The sequence below is a fragment of the Camelus bactrianus genome, chromosome 8 (genome assembly GCF_048773025.1).
Source record: "Camelus bactrianus isolate YW-2024 breed Bactrian camel chromosome 8, ASM4877302v1, whole genome shotgun sequence".
In the NCBI taxonomy this organism is placed as follows: Eukaryota; Metazoa; Chordata; class Mammalia; order Artiodactyla; family Camelidae; genus Camelus; species Camelus bactrianus.
Genome location: NC_133546.1, coordinates 62,147,501 through 62,156,229, shown reverse-complemented (window position 1 = coordinate 62,156,229; position 8,729 = coordinate 62,147,501). Strand labels below are relative to the sequence as shown.

Below are 8,729 nucleotides of genomic sequence, written 5' to 3'. Positions count from 1 at the left end.
TAAATGATCAGAAATTATATGCTAAAATAAAACCTATTGTACTATTCCCCAAAAAGTTCTTTCAAAATAGTCTGCTTTGCCCAGTTAAGAATGTCACTAAATTTGTATCCTTAGTCACATGTCTTCTCTCTACCCATTAGCATGCTAGGTGCTGTTCTCTTTTCAAGATTTATTCAATAACTTTTCCTAGACAGTTTATTTTAAATGAGATATGACATATAAAGTGGCTTCTTGTAATAAATCCAAGTTAATGTACACTATACAATTGTATTTTACTACTCAGTTCTACTTTAAAACTATCACTTTTTATATTAATTTGTACAAATGAGCACAAAAGATGAACTGAGGCTCATGTTCATTTTGCACTCAGATGGCTTCAAGAACAGGAGCCATTTTTCATGGGAGGGATGACTGGCAAGGAAAAGGCAAAACCTCTGGCTTGCAAAAGTGGAAAGGGAAGAAATTTAGGTGCCTGAGGGTTGTAGAACTGCTTTAAGGATCTACCCAACTCCTCAAAGCAAATAACTTGCCTGGGAGGGGTCAGTGTTCCTGCAACTGAGCACCCTTCTTTCTGGCATTGGAGGGGTAACTTGCTTGCCTGCCTGCTCCCAAGGAAACAAAAATAAAGCCTGTTAGTCCTCCTGTTCTCACATACAAACTTACAGTCAGCTGTCTCAGTGGACAGGCCCAGGAACACCAGGTACTTTTATCAATACCCTTCTTTCATAAATACCAATAATACAGAATCACCAGATCATTTGAGAAAAATCAGAAGCACAGAAAGTAAGTAACTAAAGTGAACTAGTATTTCAGTGCATCCTATAAGGAACCAGTTATCTTTTAAAAACCTCCAGAATTCAAGAGTGAGCAAGACAGTTTCCATATAAAATAATAAGAGCCTGCTCTATTGCTGAAACTTACAGTCAATATATGCCCTGAAAGAAAAAAAAAAAAAAAAGTGAGAGAAAAGTAAACATAGAGCTAACAGAAACTGAGAGATAAAAAGAAAGTATTGAGTGTGCTGTTTCCTTTCATAGTGAGGAGCAAACATACTAAAATTGGTGTAAGCAGAGGCTTAAGTGTAGTTTGAGTAATAAAGGTGATTAATTGAACTTAAAATAGTGCAGGAAAAGGAGAGCAGGGCTAGAGTAAGCATAATTCCTCACAAGGGGTTAAAAAAAATACTGCTTAATTAAACTTAGTAACAGTTATGAGGTAACTACAATAAGAACTAAAGAGAGGAGTCATTCATCTTTTAATTGACTAGGGTGTGAGCAGAGTAGAATTTCACAACCTGTGCTGTATGTATCTTGTTTTCCAGGTATAGGTCTTCTAAATTTTCTTTAAAGTACCGTCAAATTAAAATACCAGCTAAGCATTTTTAAGCATAAATACCACCTTTATCCATCACTATTCAAACTATTAGGTATATATACTGTAGTGAGAAAACACCTTAAATGCAGACCTTCCCTTCAAGTGACTTAAATTCAACCAGCAACCAACTGTAAGGTACATATAGATTATTCATATGGATGCAATCATTGCTTAAAGTTATTTTAAAATACACTAAGTAAGGATTATTCTCAGAAACAGATGTTTTCAGGGTAATTTATAGTTACCTAGCCTGATACTCTCTCTTCTCAAGCATCATTACTTGGAGTCTTGAAGTATCCCTTCATCATAAAGAAAGAAAATACAGATGGGGTTTGGAGGTTGATACTTGGCAATTAAGCTGAGTATCAGCATGAAGGAAAGTTGTTGGGCTGGGTTGTTCTAATAATTAAATTGATGTAAAAAACAAAGCAGTCTAAATCCCACAACCAACTGCTCCCTTCAAGACTTTTTTAATATCAGATAAACGATTTCAGTGATGTATCTTCATGATCTTAACTTGCTTAAAACATTAGCATTTCATGTTCATTAATTTTTAAGTTTTCCACGTTGTAAATTAAATGGCTCAGAAATTTTGATTCCTTTTTCAACTTAACATGCGGAAACTAAGCCTAATTCAGCAAATAAACAAAACTGAAAATTCCCACCAAACTAAAAAATGTTTTGATAAACACCTGCCTAGCACCATTAATTCAGAATACCCTGCCCTAGAGGAGCTTCTTTTCTAGGAGGAGGCAAGAGATTATATACAAAAGAAAACTGAGTAATTTCAAAGAACTAGTGGTAGTAGTAGTAATTTAAATAGACCAGTCAAAAGACACTGAGTAGCAGGGATAAATCAAAGAAACCACAGCATCTGCTGCTGGGCCCCTAACTGCTGATGCTGCCCTAAATGCTAAATGGATCTTAAGAAAACCAAGAGATCAACAAAGACTTAAGATACAACTTTAGAACAAAAGCTTTTCATCATGTTTTAATTCTAGTTATAAATGAATTTGAAGTTAGGCAGGGTGCCTAGAGGAATATGCACTCATCAATGTTGAAGGGTTCCTAGGGATTCAATTTCTGCAAATTCATGTGAACTTTTACTATTTCAAGAAGAAAGTGAGATATTAAATTTTGCCAAAACGACAGTGTATTACATATGCACGTGGCTGCAGAGAACTGAGAAGTGTATTCCACCAATTTTTATAGATGACCTTTGATGTATTGCTCATTTCTGGTTTAACTCCAAGCTCATTCCAAATATTAAATGTACTGAGGAAACACATTATCAGTACGTACGTACGTGTACACACACACACACACACACCTTCTCATGACATGTTACATAAAGCAATTTTAGAGGCTTAATTCCTGAATTCTCCAATTAAAGCAACATGAATACCAACATATTAAAAAATATTCTCTTAAAAATGAACTCATCAGGGGTTTTTTACTTAAGACATTAAAATAAATGCAACTAGTTTGAGCAATTCTGTGTTCAAATGTTGCAGTACTGGCGTTTTCTAATTCCCATAGGAAAAAATCAGGACACAAGTCCAAATGCAAAATTGTGTTACACAAATGGCATGATTATTTACCTTACTTAAAATTAACAGATTAGAGCCATACCAGATGTGATGTTAGCACTCTCCTGTTAACCTCAAGATATGTTTCTACACCTGGAAGACTGAATTTTGGTATTAATTTAGCATTAGCATGAACACGCTCGAGTCATGCTCTTTAATCTGTGGTAACGGCGTGTCCACATCAAAATCTTTGTCCTTTTGCCTTGAAAAAGAAATTGGCTGTAGTTCTTAAGTGACGGAAGATGTCAATTCCCATAGGTATCCCAAAATTCTCTCCCAAACTAGTATATTGTATCCCAAAAATCCTTTCAGAATACAGACTGAAAGCCTAAAATATTTTAGTCAAGAAATGACAATTTGTGAAGATTACAGATAGCAGCTTCAGATTACACTCCCTTCAGATTAGAACTTCTTTTAAACCACTTTACAATGTAAAAAAACAGATAGTCACTGAAGCTCATAGTAAATTATTCTAAAACAATCTTATCTTGATCCTATTGCTTGTGTTAAAAAAAACATTTTAGGAAAACTAACACTTGAAGACACTTATTTCCAAAATGGTTTATTAGGACGTCTCCCTCACCCAAAAAGTCTTATTCAGAAGTCTTGATTTCAACAAGAAAAAAATGTACTAGTTTGGCATCTCCACAGGAAGCCAAATAGGCAATGTAAATGGTTTTCAAAATCCCCTAGGAGTACACCAGAATATTTCAGGCATAAAACTTCCATGACTATTCCAAAACGACAAAAACTTTTTTCCGTCATTTCTATAAATTTTAGTAATCATTAACACAAACCCTGTACTAAGTGACCTAAGAGGATTTTTGTCATGATGAAGTGACCAAAACTATCTCCCCCACCAAGAAATTGTAGGGCTGAGCCAAAACCCCCTGAATATATTTACAAGTTCCCCACCTTTTGATGATGATTTGCCAACTTGGCTTAATAAAACATTTTAAGCTGAACTCACCTAACCTCATTTGTGCAGTCACCTAAGAATGCAACATTAAAAACAGATCAGTTTGTTCATTCCACTCTCCCAAATTACTTGCAACCTCAATCACTCATTTCCAAATCTTCAGAGTCATAGTGGAACACTAAATGGTGGGGGCATGTTACCAGAGAAGCAGAACCAAATTACCATTAACTTATTCACTTAGTCCACTGGCATGTGTGTGACCACAGAATATTTTCATCGTCAATTAAAATCAAGTGGAGACCAGCACTATACATTTATTCTATACATCTCCCCATTATGTGCTTGAATTAGAGGTTGTGGGGAATTTGTTTTTACCATTGGCTAGTTACTTTGAATGTATGGATAATCAAAAAGGTGAAAAGAGCTCTAAATATTCCAAGTGTCTATTCAAAAGCTGTTAAATGAAAAATGATGAAATGGAGAACACCCACAATAACTCTTGGACTCCTGGAGATCCTAAGACATGCTACAAAAATAGGTCTTTATTCTTAGGAAAATATAGTCAGAGCTAGCTTCCTTATGCTATACATAAAATCTTAACATCAGAGGCAGTACAGATAGTACAGATAGTTTTTGAACTGATCGCCAAACAAGCACAAACCCACTACGTTGAAAAGAACAGGTAATTTGAGGTTTTTGGCAAAAGACAGTACTTCACACATCTAATCCAAATCAAAGAGCCTGCAGACAGTTTTCAGTGAGATGAAAGGAATGAAATAAATATAAATTCTACAGATAAATAAATGTCAGAGAATTTAAATAAGCTAACAGAACTAATATTTTTTTAAACAAAAATACTAGTCAGGTACAAGCTTTTGTTTCTCAATGCCAGACTTCTAAATGTTTATCAGACTACTGTTATCATTAAAAACTTAATCTTGGACCAGGGCATTAGTTATAATACTGTTTTGCATTCATAAAAAAGATGTGTTTCTTTCAACTGAATGTTCCTGGTCCAGAAAAATATTTTAGGCATATACTGAAGGCAGACTGTGGTACTAATAAAACTTATATCTTAAGTACTTTTTTAAAAAAGTGACAGACCAAAGAGTCCATCTACTAATTTGCCCACAGTTAAAAATGTCTTTGAACATTGATTTAATTTATAATTAGCATCTTAAGAAAAGTAGTGGCATGCCCTATTGAGTGGTACTGAGTAATTAGTACTACATTTTAAAACATCATCCCCACAAGTTTATTCATTTTATGTATTGTTACTTCTTTATTCATTCATTTTATGTATTGTTACTTCTTTATTCATTCATTTTATACCATTGAATTCCTATGGTCATAAAAATTTCATGGTGTATGTCACTGGGGAGAAAAATGACCACTGTGGGGATTCTTGGAAGTTTTAGGAACCTGAGCAATCATTTACTGTAGGGGGTTAGCTCTCTCACCTAATGCTTTGAGTCCTTCTACTTTTTAATTTCTCCCCTGAAAATAGACTATGTCATACTCTGTAAAAAACAAGGTGGTCTTTTTTTTTTTCCTTCTGTATTTCTCAACAGTGACTTTTAACTTAGCAGTCAAAAAAAGGATCCAGAATGTGACAATTTTGCCCATTTAGCATGATATTCACCCTGATATAAGTCTTTTCAAATATCTTTATACAAGTGAATACCCGAGGCCACCCCATCAAACCATTCCTATGTTGTTCCTATTTGATTGTGAAGAAAGTGTTTGTATTTTGTAAGATCAGACTCGCAGTAATTGGTAGATAAAATTTCTCATGATGCTACAACAGTAGCCATCATGAGTGTGCAACCGCTTTTTGTGCTAAATCCCCCACCCCCCCTTCATTCCTAACATCTGATTCCGTCACAATGGCTGAAAACCTTCCACAAAAAGCATGTTTGGGAGAATATGTGTAACACAATTTTCTCACAAAGCAACTTTCTGAAAACTGATTAACTAAATTGATGATCACTTTTGATTGCCAAGTAGTCTGCAGAAACAAAATCTTGCGTCTGCTTTGGTTAGGTAACTCAAGTTTTTTTAACAATCAGAATGCTTTAAGGATACATTTTCACCCCAAGGAAGGGACTTGACTCTTGGATTTAAGACCCATTCCTTGACAATATATACAAAATTTCTGTAACTTGTCATCTGTCCATTCTTTGAAGCTGTCAAAGCCAAGAACCCATAAACAAATCACAAATATAGCAATAACCTACATTAATTAACATTCCCCTTTTAACATGTTGACATTTTTACTAAAGGATTAGTTATTTTTGCATTTCCATTTCTCATATCCCATGACATTCCATAAAAATTGCATTATTGCTTTATAGGCCACACAACATTCAAAAGTATGTTTATATGCATTGCCTGTTTTCCTTGATCTCTGATAAGAGTTTGATACTGATTTTACTACAGAAATTTAAGTTTGAAAAACCAGTTAGTATTTCTTCTCAGAACTTAATTGTTCACATCACTAATCACTACATGCATATTTAGCTCTGATTATATTGCTCAAAAACTGCACCCATTATCAGAACAGTGCAAATGATTATTTAATTTTAAAAGTAATTATAATGGCTTAAATTCAAAGTTATTCGAATGAACACTGTCAAGTAATTTCACTTGAGTGTGTATATTTCATCACCACTTTTTTACATTTACCCATCAATTCTTCACAATTTTTTAATATCAGATTTCCCTCCCAAATCCCCAAACTAAGAATGCCAAATAGCCTTGGAAACCCACAGCTCCGTATTTTAATGTTTTAAGAACACATTTGTGGACTCACAAAAATGTTCATCTTTCAACTTTGACAATGCAGTTCTTACTTAAAACAAACCTGTTCTAAAATCCCAACAAATAATTCTGAGAATTAACTTAAACACCTTGACAGTGTCCCATAAAAAGGGTATGACAGTAAAGTGCCAATAGGCATGGCAATGACCTCTTCAATGGGATCATTTAACTCCTTGGGACTGGGAAATGCCAGCACCAAGGATTACACTGAGATTCAATTTTACTGAAGGCTACATTTAATTTACCCATTTTCCACAGCCTATTATACTCATTAAATGTTAGAATGAAATGTAAATGTTTTGTGTAGCCCTCAAACTTATACTAAGATTTGAGAGAGATGTACTTTAAAAAAGCACGGGGTTATATATATAAAATCAGTGGCAAAAAGTTTCATTAAGCACCAGGAACTAATTTTTGTCACCCCATACTCATTTTGTAGGTAAGTTTCAATAACCGGCAAGGCACATTTACAAATATTCCAATGAATACTTATTGACAAATTTTAAATTACACTCTATGTCCCAGCTATCCCAGTAACTGACATACAACATACTAAAATGGTTTATTAAGATAACATAAAAAAAACCAATTAATGTGAAACATACAGGCTATTGGCAACCACTATCTAAAATTATGTAAGTACAAATAAACATACTGAAATGTGTGCATTTCTAAGTTTTTAAACCAGAATATTTCTACACTAACACACATTTATATTAATGACACATAAAAAAAATAAAAACTTTATTACAAAAATAAGTTACACTCGCCTCCAGCTTACAGTATAAAACAATTTTATTTGCAGGAATGCAAAATGATTGTTTGCCATGAGCATTTAACATATGACATGTCTAATTTTCTTGTTAAATTTGCATTTACTGGGGGAACTGGTGTGTATAAAACCTTAATTAAGTATAATAAGCTCTGATCTTCATCGTGGTGCCTATTGGGTATGTGATATAACTGCAGTATCCCTTTGGGGAAGGGGAAAAGGGATTTCTTTATACCAAGTCCTAATTAAACTATAATTTCACTTTTGACTTTAAGCTATCAATTTAGGACTTGGCAAAAAAATTTTTTTGAGGGTGATTCAATAGAGGATGCTTCACCACTGAACACTCACTGTCATCAAGGTGCTTTAGAAAATTAAAAACATAGCACAAATGATTGTACTCTATTCTACAAGTTATCATGACCTGCATAAGAAATGGAAAGCTGATTCACATTTTTGCAGTGATCAGCAATAAGAAATGCACTAATGAAACATACCTTTTACCTAAAAAGCTAAACTACAGCCATATACTAATTTCCTATGATTTATGAAAAAACTTCAAAATATCCAAATGTCAGGCTTCGCTGTACAATTGTCAGTTTTAGTCTGACTTTTTATAAAGGGACACTGCAGTATTTAGTACAAGTTCGGATGCACTTTTTCTGAACATCTGATGTCTTACAAAAGTAACATCTTGCTAAACTATTATACATCCAAATAACTACAATATCTGAAGAAGCAAGGCTGCTTTTTCAGCCACAAAATACGACAAAAGCAAGGCCTGTTATGATGGTCATGAGGAAGTCTTACAAGCCTCTGAAACTAAAGGCAACTAAGAATGTTACATTTGGTATATTAAAATCTTACCCTCATATCATTTAACAAGCCTTGCTTTTATCTACAAAGATTTTCTATGTACAGTACAGACAGGGTATAGTTCAATCCTCTGCTACTGAGGTAGTTAACCAACCCTTTAAAAAAAGGTTCTGAAAAGAACCACTATCTGGAATGCCTGACTAACCAGCTCTGATGATTACACCTGAAACTGCATATCTGAACACAATCCAAAAGTGATTACTATAAAAAAGATATAGACAATCATGATTAACCTTGGTGAGCAGAAATAAAATTTAAGGATACCAACAATGGCATTCATCTATACCACTGCAATAAAATTTAAATGCACAAATTCAAGAGAATGTTTCAGAAAACCACTGTTGGGATCCTTAATTTAAAAAAACAGGGGAAAAATCTA

General features: G+C 34.0%; 1 protein-coding gene across 2 annotated transcripts in view; it reads right to left on the bottom strand.

Annotated features, from left to right (window-relative positions):
- Nucleotides 1-4,404: 4,404 nt before the first annotated feature.
- SYNCRIP (synaptotagmin binding cytoplasmic RNA interacting protein) overlaps nt 4,405-8,729 on the bottom strand; it is a 28,747-nt gene continuing 24,422 nt past the window's right edge. For both annotated transcript variants that reach the window (XM_045508634.2, XM_045508635.2), the window contains exon 12: nt 4,405-8,729. This exon is cut by the window's right edge. The gene's annotated coding sequence lies outside the window, so the exon portion shown is untranslated.